The sequence below is a fragment of the Hyla sarda genome, unplaced genomic scaffold (genome assembly GCF_029499605.1).
Source record: "Hyla sarda isolate aHylSar1 unplaced genomic scaffold, aHylSar1.hap1 scaffold_91, whole genome shotgun sequence".
Classification (NCBI taxonomy): domain Eukaryota; kingdom Metazoa; phylum Chordata; class Amphibia; order Anura; family Hylidae; genus Hyla; species Hyla sarda.
The window spans coordinates 652993-673812 of record NW_026610938.1 but is presented as its reverse complement, the minus strand read 5'-3'; the positions used below and the strand labels follow the sequence as shown (position 1 = coordinate 673812).

Here is a 20820-nt window from a genome sequence, read left to right as displayed (position 1 = left end):
ATATGTCCATCAAGTTCAACCAGGGAATTAAGGGGTAGGGGTGTGGCGCGATATTGGGGAAGGGATGAGATTTTATATTTCTTCATAAGCATTAATCTTATTTTGTCAATTAGGAACATTCAGCACCCACCCGCTATCAAGGCAGCTGCCTATCATGTCATGCCCTACCTGCACAGGTGTGCTGGCTACTCAAATGATCCAATTAAGGAGGCCATTTAGTCAGCAGCAGCAGAAGTCCTGTGCCTGGACGCTCCAACAGCGGCCAGACACAAGCAGAAGCAGAAGCAGCAGAAGCAGCAGCAGCACCACCTTTTGTTTTTTGGCTGCAGCAGCAGCAAGGCCCACAGGGCTGGCTAGCTGGCTAGCCAGCAAGCAGGTAGCAATGAAAGTAGGAATCTTTCTTTTTAACCCTGTAAGGGGGTGGTGCACTGTACCCGAAGATACTGCCATATCGGGTCAATGCATAGGGCGACGGAAGCAAGCTTCGAAATCGGCCCCCGTTCTCAAAAATCCATTTAATATATGGTCCCCAGATAGGGGACGTATCAGATATTAAACTGATAAGAACAGATACTACACTTGATCTTAGCCAAAAGGCCGAGAAGCGATAACCGTGAAAGGGGCGGGCCCAACAAGGTGCCCTTCATGGGCACTATCACTGCTTGCTGTCAGGGAGGCTGCCAGACAATTTTCCATGCACACTCTGGGCTGGGGGGCAGTCAACCACCAGTACACACAGCAGAACCTAAACCCATACCATTATTGCTAAGCAGCAAGACAGGGGCCCATTGCACTCCCACGGGGCCTTTTTAAATGCAATCCATAACCCGGATTTGCCAGGAACCCTTCTTACTCCTCCTACTTGCATGTGACACTGGGCTTAGGATCTGCATAGGAAACACACACACAAGCACACACCTACCTTTGTTGCCTGCAGATGCCTCCTTGGCTGTCCCCAAACGGTATCAAACCAACACCCACGGGAAGCTGTAAGCATAGAGGACATGCCTGCACCCCATTGGACTTACCTGTGTGGGTTAAACCCGGGTTATTTGACAACCTATGGCGGTGATGGTTCTGCTCAGGCAGAGCAGTGCTGATGCTCCTCATAAAGCTGTCGCTGCTGTGAAGGTTCTAGGTGACATCACAAATCCCTATGGTTACATACACAACAAAGCTGGGTTGTTGTTGTTTACACTCTGCAAGGCCTGTGGAAGTGAGTGACATCATAGCACTGTAGTTCTGAGGGTTCTAGATGGATGCAACAATCTCCTGTTGCTTCTATGAAGGCCATAATAGACGACATCACCAAACAGCTCCATAGTCACATACACAGCAAAGGAGAGATGTTGTTTACACCTAGTGATGTCAGTGGTATTGAGTGACATCACAGCACAGTGCTAAGGCTCCTGGGCCTGGACACAGCAGCGGCTGCAATATCTCAACGGAGAATACGTTTATATATATGTGTGTGTGTGCGCGTATATATATATATATATATATATATATATATATATATTTCTCCGCCGAAATCACTTTTAAACCCATTTCCACCTTTTTTTCCCTTCTCTTCCTCTTACTTTTTTTTCACGTTTTTTTACGTTTTTCTCCTTTTCGCCTCTTTTCTGGGCGTATTATTCTTCTTTTTCTTCTTTTTTTTCGTCTAATGCATACCCCATCAGTGCAGCAATGCTTATTCAATACCGCCAGCAGATGGAGACACTGGGGGATAATTTTCTAAGGATTTATACTGATTTTTCCTGTCTGAATTTGTCGCACAGAAAGTTGCAGGCCAAATATGTGTGACATTTCTGCGACTTTAGCTTCTAGAGCATTTTTACAACATTATACATAGGTGCTGAATACATAAAAAGCGACTGTTCAGCGACAGACAAGTCGCATCGGCTGAAAGTAGGCCAGAATATCAGTCCATGTTGGAGCAGGTTTAGATACAGTCTAAAGTATAGATCTCAAAGTCTGTGCACAGAATTTAGCAAGGGCCTCGCACCTTCTGATGCATCAGGTAGGTGCACAATAGCATAGCCTAACCCTCTGTACTTTGGTCTATATTGATGCGGGACATAGACAGCCAGCTGATGACCAATCCATTAGTGCAATGGATGGCTGGAAGCATTTGTCTTTGCCTTTGCAATACCACAGAAGCAATGCATGGTCAATGTACAGCAATGACACACCTGTGTGAACAGCCAGGAGACCCCCCCCCCCCCCCCCCCATGTTATGTTACATAGTTACATAGTTAGTACGGTCGAAAAAAGACATATGTCCATCAAGTTCAACCAGGGAATTAAGGGGTAGGGGTGTGGCGCGATATTGGGGAAGGGATGAGATTTTATATTTCTTCATAAGCATTAATCTTATTTTGTCAATTAGGAACATTCAGCACCCACCCGCTATCAAGGCAGCTGCCTATCATGTCATGCCCTACCTGCACAGGTGTGCTGGCTACTCAAATGATCCAATTAAGGAGGCCATTTAGTCAGCAGCAGCAGAAGTCCTGTGCCTGGACGCTCCAACAGCGGCCAGACACAAGCAGAAGCAGAAGCAGCAGAAGCAGCAGCAGCACCACCTTTTGTTTTTTGGCTGCAGCAGCAGCAAGGCCCACAGGGCTGGCTAGCTGGCTAGCCAGCAAGCAGGTAGCAATGAAAGTAGGAATCTTTCTTTTTAACCCTGTAAGGGGGTGGTGCACTGTACCCGAAGATACTGCCATATCGGGTCAATGCATAGGGCGACGGAAGCAAGCTTCGAAATCGGCCCCCGTTCTCAAAAATCCATTTAATATATGGTCCCCAGATAGGGGACGTATCAGATATTAAACTGATAAGAACAGATACTACACTTGATCTTAGCCAAAAGGCCGAGAAGCGATAACCGTGAAAGGGGCGGGCCCAACAAGGTGCCCTTCATGGGCACTATCACTGCTTGCTGTCAGGGAGGCTGCCAGACAATTTTCCATGCACACTCTGGGCTGGGGGGCAGTCAACCACCAGTACACACAGCAGAACCTAAACCCATACCATTATTGCTAAGCAGCAAGACAGGGGCCCATTGCACTCCCACGGGGCCTTTTTAAATGCAATCCATAACCCGGTTTTGCCAGGAACCCTTCTTACTCCTCCTACTTGCATGTGACACTGGGCTTAGGATCTGCATAGGAAACACACACACAAGCACACACCTACCTTTGTTGCCTGCAGATGCCTCCTTGGCTGTCCCCAAACGGTATCAAACCAACACCCACGGGAAGCTGTAAGCATAGAGGACATGCCTGCACCCCATTGGACTTACCTGTGTGGGTTAAACGCGGGTTATTTGACAACCTATGGCGGTGATGGTTCTGCTCAGGCAGAGCAGTGCTGATGCTCCTCATAAAGCTGTCGCTGCTGTGAAGGTTCTAGGTGACATCACAAATCCCTATGGTTACATACACAACAAAGCTGGGTTGTTGTTGTTTACACTCTGCAAGGCCTGTGGAAGTGAGTGACATCATAGCACTGTAGTTCTGAGGGTTCTAGATGGATGCAACAATCTCCTGTTGCTTCTATGAAGGCCATAATAGACGACATCACCAAACAGCTCCATAGTCACATACACAGCAAAGGAGAGATGTTGTTTACACCTAGTGATGTCAGTGGTATTGAGTGACATCACAGCACAGTGCTAAGGCTCCTGGGCCTGGACACAGCAGCGGCTGCAATATCTCAACGGAGAATACGTTTATATATATGTGTGTGTGCGCGTATATATATATATATATATATATATATATATATATATATTTCTCCGCCGAAATCACTTTTAAACCCATTTCCACCTTTTTTTCCCTTCTCTTCCTCTTACTTTTTTTTCACGTTTTTTTACGTTTTTCTCCTTTTCGCCTCTTTTCTGGGCGTATTATTCTTCTTTTTCTTCTTTTTTTTCGTCTAATGCATACCCCATCAGTGCAGCAATGCTTATTCAATACCGCCAGCAGATGGAGACACTGGGGGATAATTTTCTAAGGATTTATACTGATTTTTCCTGTCTGAATTTGTCGCACAGAAAGTTGCAGGCCAAATATGTGTGACATTTCTGCGACTTTAGCTTCTAGAGCATTTTTACAACATTATACATAGGTGCTGAATACATAAAAAGCGACTGTTCAGCGACAGACAAGTCGCATCGGCTGAAAGTAGGCCAGAATATCAGTCCATGTTGGAGCAGGTTTAGATACAGTCTAAAGTATAGATCTCAAAGTCTGTGCACAGAATTTAGCAAGGGCCTCGCACCTTCTGATGCATCAGGTAGGTGCACAATAGCATAGCCTAACCCTCTGTACTTTGGTCTATATTGATGCGGGACATAGACAGCCAGCTGATGACCAATCCATTAGTGCAATGGATGGCTGGAAGCATTTGTCTTTGCCTTTGCAATACCACAGAAGCAATGCATGGTCTATGTACAGCAATGACACACCTGTGTGAACAGCCAGGAGACCCCCCCCCCCCCCCATGTTATGTTACATAGTTACATAGTTAGTACGGTCGAAAAAAGACATATGTCCATCAAGTTCAACCAGGGAATTAAGGGGGTAGGGGTGTGGCGCGATATTGGGGAAGGGATGAGATTTTATATTTCTTCATAAGCATTAATCTTATTTTGTCAATTAGGAACATTCAGCACCCACCCGCTATCAAGGCAGCTGCCTATCATGTCATGCCCTACCTGCACAGGTGTGCTGGCTACTCAAATGATCCAATTAAGGAGGCCATTTAGTCAGCAGCAGCAGAAGTCCTGTGCCTGGACGCTCCAACAGCGGCCAGACACAAGCAGAAGCAGAAGCAGCAGAAGCAGCAGCAGCACCACCTTTTGTTTTTTGGCTGCAGCAGCAGCAAGGCCCACAGGGCTGGCTAGCTGGCTAGCCAGCAAGCAGGTAGCAATGAAAGTAGGAATCTTTCTTTTTAACCCTGTAAGGGGGTGGTGCACTGTACCCGAAGATACTGCCATATCGGGTCAATGCATAGGGCGACGGAAGCAAGCTTCGAAATCGGCCCCCGTTCTCAAAAATCCATTTAATATATGGTCCCCAGATAGGGGACGTATCAGATATTAAACTGATAAGAACAGATACTACACTTGATCTTAGCCAAAAGGCCGAGAAGCGATAACCGTGAAAGGGGCGGGCCCAACAAGGTGCCCTTCATGGGCACTATCACTGCTTGCTGTCAGGGAGGCTGCCAGACAATTTTCCATGCACACTCTGGGCTGGGGGGCAGTCAACCACCAGTACACACAGCAGAACCTAAACCCATACCATTATTGCTAAGCAGCAAGACAGGGGCCCATTGCACTCCCACGGGGCCTTTTTAAATGCAATCCATAACCCGGATTTGCCAGGAACCCTTCTTACTCCTCCTACTTGCATGTGACACTGGGCTTAGGATCTGCATAGGAAACACACACACAAGCACACACCTACCTTTGTTGCCTGCAGATGCCTCCTTGGCTGTCCCCAAACGGTATCAAACCAACACCCACGGGAAGCTGTAAGCATAGAGGACATGCCTGCACCCCATTGGACTTACCTGTGTGGGTTAAACCCGGGTTATTTGACAACCTATGGCGGTGATGGTTCTGCTCAGGCAGAGCAGTGCTGATGCTCCTCATAAAGCTGTCGCTGCTGTGAAGGTTCTAGGTGACATCACAAATCCCTATGGTTACATACACAACAAAGCTGGGTTGTTGTTGTTTACACTCTGCAAGGCCTGTGGAAGTGAGTGACATCATAGCACTGTAGTTCTGAGGGTTCTAGATGGATGCAACAATCTCCTGTTGCTTCTATGAAGGCCATAATAGACGACATCACCAAACAGCTCCATAGTCACATACACAGCAAAGGAGAGATGTTGTTTACACCTAGTGATGTCAGTGGTATTGAGTGACATCACAGCACAGTGCTAAGGCTCCTGGGCCTGGACACAGCAGCGGCTGCAATATCTCAACGGAGAATACGTTTATATATATGTGTGTGTGTGTGCGCGTATATATATATATATATATATATATATATATATATATATATTTCTCCGCCGAAATCACTTTTAAACCCATTTCCACCTTTTTTTCCCTTCTCTTCCTCTTACTTTTTTTTCACGTTTTTTTACGTTTTTCTCCTTTTCGCCTCTTTTCTGGGCGTATTATTCTTCTTTTTCTTCTTTTTTTTCGTCTAATGCATACCCCATCAGTGCAGCAATGCTTATTCAATACCGCCAGCAGATGGAGACACTGGGGGATAATTTTCTAAGGATTTATACTGATTTTTCCTGTCTGAATTTGTCGCACAGAAAGTTGCAGGCCAAATATGTGTGACATTTCTGCGACTTTAGCTTCTAGAGCATTTTTACAACATTATACATAGGTGCTGAATACATAAAAAGCGACTGTTCAGCGACAGACAAGTCGCATCGGCTGAAAGTAGGCCAGAATGTCAGTCCATGTTGGAGCAGGTTTAGATACAGTCTAAAGTATAGATCTCAAAGTCTGTGCACAGAATTTAGCAAGGGCCTCGCACCTTCTGATGCATCAGGTAGGTGCACAATAGCATAGCCTAACCCTCTGTACTTTGGTCTATATTGATGCGGGACATAGACAGCCAGCTGATGACCAATCCATTAGTGCAATGGATGGCTGGAAGCATTTGTCTTTGCCTTTGCAATACCACAGAAGCAATGCATGGTCAATGTACAGCAATGACACACCTGTGTGAACAGCCAGGAGACCCCCCCCCCCCCCCCATGTTATGTTACATAGTTACATAGTTAGTACGGTCGAAAAAAGACATATGTCCATCAAGTTCAACCAGGGAATTAAGGGGTAGGGGTGTGGCGCGATATTGGGGAAGGGATGAGATTTTATATTTCTTCATAAGCATTAATCTTATTTTGTCAATTAGGAACATTCAGCACCCACCCGCTATCAAGGCAGCTGCCTATCATGTCATGCCCTACCTGCACAGGTGTGCTGGCTACTCAAATGATCCAATTAAGGAGGCCATTTAGTCAGCAGCAGCAGAAGTCCTGTGCCTGGACGCTCCAACAGCGGCCAGACACAAGCAGAAGCAGAAGCAGCAGAAGCAGCAGCACCACCTTTTGTTTTTTGGCTGCAGCAGCAGCAAGGCCCACAGGGCTGGCTAGCTGGCTAGCCAGCAAGCAGGTAGCAATGAAAGTAGGAATCTTTCTTTTTAACCCTGTAAGGGGGTGGTGCACTGTACCCGAAGATACTGCCATATCGGGTCAATGCATAGGGCGACGGAAGCAAGCTTCGAAATCGGCCCCCGTTCTCAAAAATCCATTTAATATATGGTCCCCAGATAGGGGACGTATCAGATATTAAACTGATAAGAACAGATTTTTTTTTTTAACTTGACTACCCTTACGGGGGCAACTTTATTAAAAATTAAATAATGTTAACAAAGTTGTGCAAATATGTCAATAAATACAGTTACATATAAATAACATATTTACAACATATTAAAACATAAAATGGGCACTTGGTGGCTTTACAAGATAGAATTCCATTCTTTTAAAAACCATTTTCTAGATAAAAGCGGAAATCTCTTCTTGTCTAAAAGATAGTACTGGTACATTTCATAAAAACAGATAGATAAAATGTCCTTCACAGATAAAACCTCATGCTTGAACAATAAAATATTCCTGGCCTTCCACAGAGCTGCCTTCACACAGTTTATGATCTTCCATGCAATAGTCTCTTGAGTCCGTGTTGGGCATTCCAGGCAACCATAAAAAACCACTGCAATATTTAAGTCTTTTAGTCCAGTTATCCTTTTTACCAGAGGGAGTATCTTTGTCCATATTTTCTGCGAGTAAAAACAAGTCCATATTAGATGGTGCACGGTCTCCTCTTGTCGGCATCCCTCCCTCGGGCAGGTTGCAGAGTTGGATAATCCTCTTCGGTGCTGGAATGCCCGGCATGGAAGACACTCGTGTGCGCAGCTCCAGGCCAGGTCCTTCTGTGAATTAAAAAGATAATTAATACTCAACATCTTCCAAATCTGTATACACTTCTGTTCGTTAAAATTTTTGATGGGAGTCACGGTACTGGTTTCTTTTATTTCCTTTAGTAGTTTTTTGCTATTGCACAGATCCTGAACACTTTTACCTTTAAAATTATATAAGTTTAAAATTTTTCCTAAAATCATGTATTGAGGGGGTAAATTCAAAGAATAAGGGCAACTTAAAACTGTAGAAAACCAGCCGTTCCTCCGCATAAAATAACCAGTATTAAAACGAACAAAATAAGACCAGTAGCTATCTTTAAAAACAGTAGTAAAACACATGCTAAAAAACTTTATTAAAAGGAAAGCTTTAAAATCTGGAAAATCCTTACCGCCCCTGGAGTTCGGTTTTATCACAATTTGTCTCTTTAATTTTTCGCTCTTAGAACTCCAAAAGAAAGTAAAACAAGCTTTTGTTATTTTCTTTAGAACCATTTCGGGGGGTGGGAAAACCAGACTTAAATACAATAAAATAGGTAAAAGCACCATTTTTGTAATTAAAACCTTCCCTTCCATTGTAAGTTCTCGCATGTTCCACATACATATTTTCTTATTTATTTTTTGAGCCACCAAGTCCCAGCTATTAAAACCATTATTAGACTCGTCAAAGGAGACACCTAAAATCTGCACCGACTCAGACACAGGGACGGGCACATCATACAAAGGCATTCCGCCTATGTTTAAAATGTTACTTTTGTTAAAATTGACTTTAAAACCGGAGGCACAATTAAAATATTGAATCTGTTTTAGCGTCTTCTGAAGCGATGGGGTGTCCCTGCAAAACACCGCAACATCGTCCATGTACCCCACTACCTTCGCCTCTAGTCCCCCTCCTCCTGGCAGGGGGACTCCATGGATCTGCTTATCCTTTCGTATTGTACATAAAAGAGGCTCTATTGCGCAAATGAAGAGTAGTGGGGACAAGGGACACCCCTGCTTCACTCCGGAATTTAAAATCACGCCCTGTGTCTTAAAACCATTTACTAAAATTTTACTAGTACAGTTATCATAAAAAGCTCTAAGAGACAATAAAAAGCCATCAGGTATACCCATTTTCTCTAAAACCTTAAAAAGATAAAAATGTGACACCCTGTCGAAAGCTTTTTCAAAATCTATGGATAAAACCGCCAGCTTTCCTTTTCTTAATTTGGTGTCGCTAATTACATCCTTTAAAAGGTTTAGGTTCTCCCATAAACTCCTCCCAGGCACCCCACAGACTTGGTTTGTATGAATTATTTTATGGATTACGTTCTTTAAGCGGTTAGCACACAGTTTCGCCATTATTTTATAGTCGCAGTTCAGAAGGGTGATTGGTCTCCAGTTTTTGAGTTCCGACCGGTCTCCCTTTTTGAATAGCAGGGAGACATCACCCTTCTTCCATGAGCCTGGGAGGATTTTAGACTTAAAGACTTCCGTAAAAAGGGAGAACAAATCTTCTTTTAAAATACCATAAAAAGTAACATAAAATTCAATGGGTATACCATCCGGCCCAGGCACTTTACCTGTTTTAAAACTCTTGACGGTCTCTAAAATCTCCTGCTCTGAAATATTCTGCAATAAAAAAGACTGTGAGACAGGATCTAAAAAATTGGTGATCTCCTTTAACGAGTCATTCATAAAACATTCATCAATGTGTTTTACATTAAAAAGATCCGCATAAAACTCTTGCACCTTTTTTAAAATACCCTGTACATCATTCACTCCTTCAATGTTTTCTATTAACCTTCTATTTTCATGTATTTTCTTAAAAAAATACCTGGAGCAGGTCTCGTTTTCCTCAAGATGCTGTATTCGAGACCTAAAGATAATTTCTTTTCCTTTCTGCTCCAGGCACTTAGTTATTTCTTTTTTAAGATCATGTACCTCCTTCTCCACCTCCATCCCATGTGCTCTGAATTTGTACAGGGTTTGCAGACGAGTATTTAGGATATTATAAAATTCACGTTTTTCTTTAGCTTTCCTAACCCCAACACGGATAAAAAATTCTTTTATTTTTAGTTTCATTTTTTCCCACCAGATACTGGTGGGAGTGTTGGGGTCTTTTACTCGTCTGCATTCCTTGTAAAAGGTGATAAAATCTGATAAAACCTGCGGATCTTCTAAAAGGGACACGTTTAACTTCCAGGCATTCCTACCAGTTCTCCTTTTAAAATCACTTTTAACTTTAAAATACAATAATTTATGGTCAGAAAAAACATTGGTAAAAAGATCACAGTTAAAAGGCAGTACTTGATAAGAACAAAAAATAAAATCTATCCTGGAGCTACAGCTTGCATTGCTCCAGGTAACACCGTCTTCCTCTGGTACGTTAAAATTACATTTTTTTAAAACATCAGTGAGATTAAAATCTAAAATCAAGTTTTTTAACATAAAAGACGTCTTATCATAGTTCCTACTCACTGCGTTCGAAAAACGGCGTTCTCCCCTTAAAATACAATTAAAATCACCTGATAAAACAAGAGGACTAGAATTGTTAATAAAAAGGGGTAAAATCTCCAACATTTTTATTCTTTCATTCTTATCAGGAGAACCATAAAAATTTAAAAACTGCCATTTAATACCATTAATAAAAGCGCTGACCAATAAAATTCTGCCTGGTAAAATTTCGTTAAAACTCTCAATTAAAACGTTCCCTTTAAAAAGTATGGCGACCCCTGCTGATCTGGACTCATTTGATCCAGACCAGACTGATGGACCGTGCACCCAATCATCTTCATATTCTTTATAATTTAATCTGTGCGGGATGCCACATTCCTGCAGGAAAAGGACGGAAGCAGCAAAAACCGACAAGTAATTAAATAGGGCAACCCTTCTTACTCTGGCGCTCACACTTCTCACGTTCAAGGACAGACCGGACAACTCAGCCATGGGAATGTACAAGAAAACGTCTTACACCTCTGATTCCCCCTCCGAAGCCTCATACCCCCCAAAATCTGACTCAACTGTACGCATAGAGGAAGCAGGAGAGGAGGCACCATCACTCAGCCGACCCCCCTCCTCCATCATGATTGAGGCATAGTTGTTCTCGGGCATCCTGGCAATCAGGGCTCCAGACTCATTGGGTTCTTCCACCTCTTGCCCCTCCATAGGGGTCGGGTGTTCACTTAGTTCCGTCTCTGGTACCTCAGAGACGGTCACCCCTGAAACCTCCTCCTGGCAGGGAGGAGGGGGGGTATCCCCTATGGGGACCTGTGGAGGAACGTCACTTGGGTTCCCTGCATCCGCAGGTACTTCCATCGGCTCCCCCTGGACCGCCTCCGAATAGAGTCTTCTGGAGCCCCTCCGCCTTTTAACCTTCACCTCTCCACCCGGATCATCGCTCTCAGGGGGACCCTGAGCCAGAGGTTGCTGAGGAGCGGATTCAGCCGCCGTCCGCTCCTCTCTTAACCCAGCATGCTCCTGGGGGCCAGTTTTTTCACCACTTGCACGTTTTTTGGCCATCCTCTGCTCTTTAGGGTCCCCTCCTTTTGCCTGAGGGGGGTCTTTCTCCTTCTCCATCTCACCGCTTACCTCTTGTGGGGGGGTAATCACTGGCTCTGCTTGCCTCGGCTGGTGTCCCGGTTGCTGTCCTTGCTGCCTCCAGGGTTGCCACTGCTGCTCCGTCCTATGTCTGTGGGGACAAGAGGAGAAAAGGTGACCGAATTGTTGACAGAAATTGCACCTCCCTCCTCTTGTGCATTTCTCTGTCTCGTGCTGTGTGCTACCACATTTTTTGCATGTACTTTCACAGTTTTCTTTTGTGTGTCCATATCTGTGACACTTCCTGCAGTAGCTTGGCATCCCCGCATAAAAGAGGTCGCCACACATATTATTTATTTTAAAACGAGCTGGTGGTAGTTGTATTCCCCCTGGCAATCTGTCATCTTTTTTGCATGTAACCTGAAATCTCCACTTAGATGTCCAGATGCCACAGCTGTTCATGATTTTTCCTCTGCACTCAACCTTACTAAAATAGACTTGTAAAAATAACTCAACATCGTGTAGGTTGGCGAAAGGGGAATACATCTTTACTACCACCAGCTTAATATCGTCTAGAACGTGCTCAATAATCCGGACACCCTGAAGCTTTTTGTCTTTACTCGCAGCAGCTCTGGTAACAAAATCTCTGTGGATGCCATTTTGTGTGAACGTCACATCAAAAATTTTACGCTTCGGGTAGTCCTGTATTGCCAATATCTCGCCCTTCTGTATTCCGAAAACTCCTCCGAGCACGTCCTCTACTACGAATTTCAAATCGTCCGCCCTTTTGGTATCATCCGTGAGAATGACTCTCACGGTGTTTTTGATCCTTGCGTATGCCGGCACAGAACCTGGATCCGGATCATCATCCATGGTTCTAACCTCTCTCCACCCGAAGGTCTTGAGAGGCGATCGCTACTCGTTACCCTGGGACTAGGCCCTCTCCCCAATAGCAACAAGTGGGCGATCCCACAAGGCCGAGGAGAGGGGTACCCGAGTACCTTCTGACCAGATCTCCTGTATTACTACACTTGATCTTAGCCAAAAGGCCGAGAAGCGATAACCGTGAAAGGGGCGGGCCCAACAAGGTGCCCTTCATGGGCACTATCACTGCTTGCTGTCAGGGAGGCTGCCAGACAATTTTCCATGCACACTCTGGGCTGGGGGGCAGTCAACCACCAGTACACACAGCAGAACCTAAACCCATACCATTATTGCTAAGCAGCAAGACAGGGGCCCATTGCACTCCCACGGGGCCTTCTTAAATGCAATCCATAACCCGGATTTGCCAGGAACCCTTCTTACTCCTCCTACTTGCATGTGACAATGGGCTTAGGATCTGCATAGGAAACACACACACAAGCACACACCTACCTTTGTTGCCTGCAGATGCCTCCTTGGCTGTCCCCAAACGGTATCAAACCAACACCCACGGGAAGCTGTAAGCATAGAGGACATGCCTGCACCCCATTGGACTTACCTGTGTGGGTTAAACCCGGGTTATTTGACAACCTATGGCGGTGATGGTTCTGCTCAGGCAGAGCAGTGCTGATGCTCCTCATAAAGCTGTCGCTGCTGTGAAGGTTCTAGGTGACATCACAAATCCCTATGGTTACATACACAACAAAGCTGGGTTGTTGTTGTTTACACTCTGCAAGGCCTGTGGAAGTGAGTGACATCATAGCACTGTAGTTCTGAGGGTTCTAGATGGATGCAACAATCTCCTGTTGCTTCTATGAAGGCCATAATAGACGACATCACCAAACAGCTCCATAGTCACATACACAGCAAAGGAGAGATGTTGTTTACACCTAGTGATGTCAGTGGTATTGAGTGACATCACAGCACAGTGCTAAGGCTCCTGGGCCTGGACACAGCAGCGGCTGCAATATCTCAACGGAGAATACGTTTATATATATGTGTGTGTGTGCGCGTATATATATATATATATATATATATATATATATATATATATATATATTTCTCCGCCGAAATCACTTTTAAACCCATTTCCACCTTTTTTTCCCTTCTCTTCCTCTTACTTTTTTTTCACGTTTTTTTACGTTTTTCTCCTTTTCGCCTCTTTTCTGGGCGTATTATTCTTCTTTTTCTTCTTTTTTTTCGTCTAATGCATACCCCATCAGTGCAGCAATGCTTATTCAATACCACCAGCAGATGGAGACACTGGGGGATAATTTTCTAAGGATTTATACTGATTTTTCCTGTCTGAATTTGTCGCACAGAAAGTTGCAGGCCAAATATGTGTGACATTTCTGCGACTTTAGCTTCTAGAGCATTTTTACAACATTATACATAGGTGCTGAATACATAAAAAGCGACTGTTCAGCGACAGACAAGTCGCATCGGCTGAAAGTAGGCCAGAATGTCAGTCCATGTTGGAGCAGGTTTAGATACAGTCTAAAGTATAGATCTCAAAGTCTGTGCACAGAATTTAGCAAGGGCCTCGCACCTTCTGATGCATCAGGTAGGTGCACAATAGCATAGCCTAACCCTCTGTACTTTGGTCTATATTGATGCGGGACATAGACAGCCAGCTGATGACCAATCCATTAGTGCAATGGATGGCTGGAAGCATTTGTCTTTGCCTTTGCAATACCACAGAAGCAATGCATGGTCAATGTACAGCAATGACACACCTGTGTGAACAGCCAGGAGACCCCCCCCCCCCCCCCCCCCCCATGTTATGTTACATAGTTACATAGTTAGTACGGTCGAAAAAAGACATATGTCCATCAAGTTCAACCAGGGAATTAAGGGGTAGGGGTGTGGCGCGATATTGGGGAAGGGATGAGATTTTATATTTCTTCATAAGCATTAATCTTATTTTGTCAATTAGGAACATTCAGCACCCACCCGCTATCAAGGCAGCTGCCTATCATGTCATGCCCTACCTGCACAGGTGTGCTGGCTACTCAAATGATCCAATTAAGGAGGCCATTTAGTCAGCAGCAGCAGAAGTCCTGTGCCTGGATGCTCCAACAGCGGCCAGACACAAGCAGAAGCAGAAGCAGCAGAAGCAGCAGCAGCACCACCTTTTGTTTTTTGGCTGCAGCAGCAGCAAGGCCCACAGGGCTGGCTAGCTGGCTAGCCAGCAAGCAGGTAGCAATGAAAGTAGGAATCTTTCTTTTTAACCCTGTAAGGGGGTGGTGCACTGTACCCGAAGATACTGCCATATCGGGTCAATGCATAGGGCGACGGAAGCAAGCTTCGAAATCGGCCCCCGTTCTCAAAAATCCATTTAATATATGGTCCCCAGATAGGGGACGTATCAGATATTAAACTGATAAGAACAGATACTACACTTGATCTTAGCCAAAAGGCCGAGAAGCGATAACCGTGAAAGGGGCGGGCCCAACAAGGTGCCCTTCATGGGCACTATCACTGCTTGCTGTCAGGGAGGCTGCCAGACAATTTTCCATGCACACTCTGGGCTGGGGGGCAGTCAACCACCAGTACACACAGCAGAACCTAAACCCATACCATTATTGCTAAGCAGCAAGACAGGGGCCCATTGCACTCCCACGGGGCCTTTTTAAATGCAATCCATAACCCGGATTTGCCAGGAACCCTTCTTACTCCTCCTACTTGCATGTGACACTGGGCTTAGGATCTGCATAGGAAACACACACACAAGCACACACCTACCTTTGTTGCCTGCAGATGCCTCCTTGGCTGTCCCCAAACGGTATCAAACCAACACCCACGGGAAGCTGTAAGCATAGAGGACATGCCTGCACCCCATTGGACTTACCTGTGTGGGTTAAACCCGGGTTATTTGACAACCTATGACGGTGATGGTTCTGCTCAGGCAGAGCAGTGCTGATGCTCCTCATAAAGCTGTCGCTGCTGTGAAGGTTCTAGGTGACATCACAAATCCCTATGGTTACATACACAACAAAGCTGGGTTGTTGTTGTTTACACTCTGCAAGGCCTGTGGAAGTGAGTGACATCATAGCACTGTAGTTCTGAGGGTTCTAGATGGATGCAACAATCTCCTGTTGCTTCTATGAAGGCCATAATAGACGACATCACCAAACAGCTCCATAGTCACATACACAGCAAAGGAGAGATGTTGTTTACACCTAGTGATGTCAGTGGTATTGAGTGACATCACAGCACAGTGCTAAGGCTCCTGGGCCTGGACACAGCAGCGGCTGCAATATCTCAACGGAGAATACGTTTATATATATGTGTGTGTGTGCGCGTATATATATATATATATATATATATATATATATATATATATATATTTCTCCGCCGAAATCACTTTTAAACCCATTTCCACCTTTTTTTCCCTTCTCTTCCTCTTACTTTTTTTTCACGTTTTTTTACGTTTTTCTCCTTTTCGCCTCTTTTCTGGGCGTATTATTCTTCTTTTTCTTCTTTTTTTTCGTCTAATGCATACCCCATCAGTGCAGCAATGCTTATTCAATACCGCCAGCAGATGGAGACACTGGGGGATAATTTTCTAAGGATTTATACAGATTTTTCCTGTCTGAATTTGTCGCACAGAAAGTTGCAGGCCAAATATGTGTGACATTTCTGCGACTTTAGCTTCTAGAGCATTTTTACAACATTATACATAGGTGCTGAATACATAAAAAGCGACTGTTCAGCGACAGACAAGTCGCATCGGCTGAAAGTAGGCCAGAATGTCAGTCCATGTTGGAGCAGGTTTAGATACAGTCTAAAGTATAGATCTCAAAGTCTGTGCACAGAATTTAGCAAGGGCCTCGCACCTTCTGATGCATCAGGTAGGTGCACAATAGCATAGCCTAACCCTCTGTACTTTGGTCTATATTGATGCGGGACATAGGCAGCCAGCTGATGACCAATCCATTAGTGCAATGGATGGCTGGACGCATTTGTCTTTGCCTTTGCAATACCACAGAAGCAATGCATGGTCAATGTACAGCAATGACACACCTGTGTGAACAGCCAGGAGACCCCCCCCCCCCCATGTTATGTTACATAGTTACATAGTTAGTACGGTCGAAAAAAGACATATGTCCATCAAGTTCAACCAGGGAATTAAGGGGTAGGGGTGTGGCGCGATATTGGGGAAGGGATGAGATTTTATATTTCTTCATAAGCATTAATCTTATTTTGTCAATTAGGAACATTCAGCACCCACCCGCTATCAAGGCAGCTGCCTATCATGTCATGCCCTACCTGCACAGGTGTGCTGGCTACTCAAATGATCCAATTAAGGAGGCCATTTAGTCAGCAGCAGCAGAAGTCCTGTGCCTGGACGCTCCAACAGCGGCCAGACACAAGCAGAAGCAGAAGCAGCAGAAGCAGCAGCAGCACCACCTTTTGTTTTTTGGCTGCAGCAGCAGCAAGGCCCACAGGGCTGGCTAGCTGGCTAGCCAGCAAGCAGGTAGCAATGAAAGTAGGAATCTTTCTTTTTAACCCTGTAAGGGGGTGGTGCACTGTACCCGAAGATACTGCCATATCGGGTCAATGCATAGGGCGACGGAAGCAAGCTTCGAAATCGGCCCCCGTTCTCAAAAATCCATTTAATATATGGTCCCCAGATAGGGGACGTATCAGATATTAAACTGATAAGAACAGATACTACACTTGATCTTAGCCAAAAGGCCGAGAAGCGATAACCGTGAAAGGGGCGGGCCCAACAAGGTGCCCTTCATGGGCACTATCACTGCTTGCTGTCAGGGAGGCTGCCAGACAATTTTCCATGCACACTCTGGGCTGGGGGGCAGTCAACCACCAGTACACACAGCAGAACCTAAACCCATACCATTATTGCTAAGCAGCAAGACAGGGGCCCATTGCACTCCCACGGGGCCTTTTTAAATGCAATCCATAACCCGGATTTGCCAGGAACCCTTCTTACTCCTCCTACTTGCATGTGACACTGGGCTTAGGATCTGCATAGGAAACACACACACAAGCACACACCTACCTTTGTTGCCTGCAGATGCCTCCTTGGCTGTCCCCAAACGGTATCAAACCAACACCCACGGGAAGCTGTAAGCATAGAGGACATGCCTGCACCCCATTGGACTTACCTGTGTGGGTTAAACCCGGGTTATTTGACAACCTATGGCGGTGATGGTTCTGCTCAGGCAGAGCAGTGCTGATGCTCCTCATAAAGCTGTCGCTGCTGTGAAGGTTCTAGGTGACATCACAAATCCCTATGGTTACATACACAACAAAGCTGGGTTGTTGTTGTTTACACTCTGCAAGGCCTGTGGAAGTGAGTGACATCATAGCACTGTAGTTCTGAGGGTTCTAGATGGATGCAACAATCTCCTGTTGCTTCTATGAAGGCCATAATAGACGACATCACCAAACAGCTCCATAGTCACATACACAGCAAAGGAGAGATGTTGTTTACACCTAGTGATGTCAGTGGTATTGAGTGACATCACAGCACAGTGCTAAGGCTCCTGGGCCTGGACACAGCAGCGGCTGCAATATCTCAACGGAGAATACGTTTATATATATGTGTGTGTGTGCGCGTATATATATATATATATATATATATATATATATATATATTCTCCGCCGAAATCACTTTTAAACCCATTTCCACCTTTTTTTCCCTTCTCTTCCTCTTACTTTTTTTTCACGTTTTTTTACGTTTTTCTCCTTTTCGCCTCTTTTCTGGGCGTATTATTCTTCTTTTTCTTCTTTTTTTTCGTCTAATGCATACCCCATCAGTGCAGCAATGCTTATTCAATACCGCCAGCAGATGGAGACACTGGGGGATAATTTTCTAAGGATTTATACTGATTTTTCCTGTCTGAATTTGTCGCACAGAAAGTTGCAGGCCAAATATGTGTGACATTTCTGCGACTTTAGCTTCTAGAGCATTTTTACAACATTATACATAGGTGCTGAATACATAAAAAGCGACTGTTCAGCGACAGACAAGTCGCATCGGCTGAAAGTAGGCCAGAATGTCAGTCCATGTTGGAGCAGGTTTAGATACAGTCTAAAGTATAGATCTCAAAGTCTGTGCACAGAATTTAGCAAGGGCCTCGCACCTTCTGATGCATCAGGTAGGTGCACAATAGCATAGCCTAACCCTCTGTACTTTGGTCTATATTGATGCGGGACATAGACAGCCAGCTGATGACCAATCCATTAGTGCAATGGATGGCTGGAAGCATTTGTCTTTGCCTTTGCAATACCACAGAAGCAATGCATGGTCAATGTACAGCAATGACACACCTGTGTGAACAGCCAGGAGACCCCCCCCCCCCCCCATGTTATGTTACATAGTTACATAGTTAGTACGGTCGAAAAAAGACATATGTCCATCAAGTTCAACCAGGGAATTAAGGGGTAGGGGTGTGGCGCGATATTGGGGAAGGGATGAGATTTTATATTTCTTCATAAGCATTAATCTTATTTTGTCAATTAGGAACATTCAGCACCCACCCGCTATCAAGGCAGCTGCCTATCATGTCATGCCCTACCTGCACAGGTGTGCTGGCTACTCAAATGATCCAATTAAGGAGGCCATTTAGTCAGCAGCAGCAGAAGTCCTGTGCCTGGACGCTCCAACAGCGGCCAGACACAAGCAGAAGCAGAAGCAGCAGAAGCAGCAGCAGCACCACCTTTTGTTTTTTGGCTGCAGCAGCAGCAAGGCCCACAGGGCTGGCTAGCTGGCTAGCCAGCAAGCAGGTAGCAATGAAAGTAGGAATCTTTCTTTTTAACCCTGTAAGGGGGTGGTGCACTGTACCCGAAGATACTGCCATATCGGGTCAATGCATAGGGCGACGGAAGCAAGCTTCGAAATCGGCCCCCGTTCTCAAAAATCCATTTAATATATGGTCCCCAGATAGGGGACGTATCAGATATTAAACTGATAAGAACAGATACTACACTTGATCTTAGCCAAAAGGCCGAGAAGCGATAACCGTGAAAGGGGCGGGCCCAACAAGGTGCCCTTCATGGGCACTATCACTGCTTGCTGTCAGGGAGGCTGCCAGACAATTTTCCATGCACACTCTGGGCTGGGGGGCAGTCAACCACCAGTACACACAGCAGAACCTAAACCCATACCATTATTGCTAAGCAGCAAGACAGGGGCCCATTGCACTCCCACGGGGCCTTTTTAAATGCAATCCATAACCCGGATTTGCCAGGAACCCTTCTTACTCCTCCTACTTGCATGTGACACTGGGCTTAGGATCTGCATAGGAAACACACACACAAGCACACACCTACCTTTGTTGCCTGCAGATGCCTCCTTGGCTGTCCCCAAACGGTATCAAACCAACACCCACGGGAAGCTGTAAGCATAGAGGACATGCCTGCACCCCATTGGACTTACCTGTGTGGGTTAAACCCGGGTTATTTGACAACCTATGGCGGTGATGGTTCTGCTCAGGCAGAGCAGTGCTGATGCTCCTCATAAAGCTGTCGCTGCTGTGAAGGTTCTAGGTGACATCACAAATCCCTATGGTTACATACACAACAAAGCTGGGTTGTTGTTGTTTACACTCTGCAAGGCCTGTGGAAGTGAGTGACATCATAGCACTGTAGTTCTGAGGGTTCTAGATGGATGCAACAATCTCCTGTTGCTTCTATGAAGGCCATAATAGACGACATCACCAAACAGCTCCATAGTCACATACACAGCAAAGGAGAGATGTTGTTTACACCTAGTGATGTCAGTGGTATTGAGTGACATCACAGCACAGTGCTAAGGCTCCTGGGCCTGGACACAGCAGCGGCTGCAATATCTCAACGGAGAATACGTTTATATATATGTGTGTGTGTGCGCGTATATATATATATATATATATATATATATATATATATATATTTCTCCGCCGAAATCACTTTTAAACCCATTTCCACCTTTTTTTCCCTTCTCTTCCTCTTACTTTTTTTTCACGTTTTTTTACGTTTTTCTCCTTTTCGCCTCTTTTCTGGGCGTATTATTCTTCTTTTTCTTCTTTTTTTTCGTCTAATGCATACCCCATCAGTGCAGCAATGCTTATTCAATACCGCCAGCAGATGGAGACACTGGGGGATAATTTTCTAAGGATTTATACTGATTTTTCCTGTCTGAATTTGTCGCACAGAAAGTTGCAGGCCAAATATGTGTGACATTTCTGCGACTTTAGCTTCTAGAGCATTTTTACAACATTATACATAGGTGCTGAATACATAAAAAGCGACTGTTCAGCGACAGACAAGTCGCATCGGCTGAAAGTAGGCCAGAATGTCAGTCCATGTTGGAGCAGGTTTAGATACAGTCTAAAGTATAGATCTCAAAGTCTGTGCA

The 20820-nt window shown here is 45.0% G+C and overlaps 6 non-coding genes and 1 pseudogene across 6 annotated transcripts; all 7 read right to left on the bottom strand.

The window, feature by feature from the left end:
• Positions 1 to 418: 418 nt before the first annotated feature.
• LOC130349218 (U2 spliceosomal RNA) lies at positions 419 to 609 on the bottom strand. The gene has a single exon (XR_008886612.1). It is a non-coding gene; the product is annotated as a U2 spliceosomal RNA (small nuclear RNA).
• A 2088-nt stretch (positions 610 to 2697) lies between these two features.
• Positions 2698 to 2888, bottom strand: LOC130349217 (U2 spliceosomal RNA). Its single transcript, XR_008886611.1, has one exon. It is a non-coding gene; the product is annotated as a U2 spliceosomal RNA (small nuclear RNA).
• Positions 2889 to 4973: 2085 nt separating this feature from the next.
• Positions 4974 to 5164, bottom strand: LOC130349216 (U2 spliceosomal RNA). The gene has a single exon (XR_008886610.1). It is a non-coding gene; the product is annotated as a U2 spliceosomal RNA (small nuclear RNA).
• Positions 5165 to 7252: 2088 nt separating this feature from the next.
• LOC130349276 (U2 spliceosomal RNA) lies at positions 7253 to 7457 on the bottom strand (annotated as a pseudogene).
• A 7236-nt stretch (positions 7458 to 14693) lies between these two features.
• On the bottom strand, positions 14694 to 14884 carry LOC130349214 (U2 spliceosomal RNA). Its single transcript, XR_008886609.1, has one exon. It is a non-coding gene; the product is annotated as a U2 spliceosomal RNA (small nuclear RNA).
• A 2090-nt stretch (positions 14885 to 16974) lies between these two features.
• LOC130349213 (U2 spliceosomal RNA) lies at positions 16975 to 17165 on the bottom strand. Its single transcript, XR_008886608.1, has one exon. It is a non-coding gene; the product is annotated as a U2 spliceosomal RNA (small nuclear RNA).
• A 2085-nt stretch (positions 17166 to 19250) lies between these two features.
• LOC130349212 (U2 spliceosomal RNA) lies at positions 19251 to 19441 on the bottom strand. The gene has a single exon (XR_008886607.1). It is a non-coding gene; the product is annotated as a U2 spliceosomal RNA (small nuclear RNA).
• Positions 19442 to 20820: the final 1379 nt, after the last annotated feature.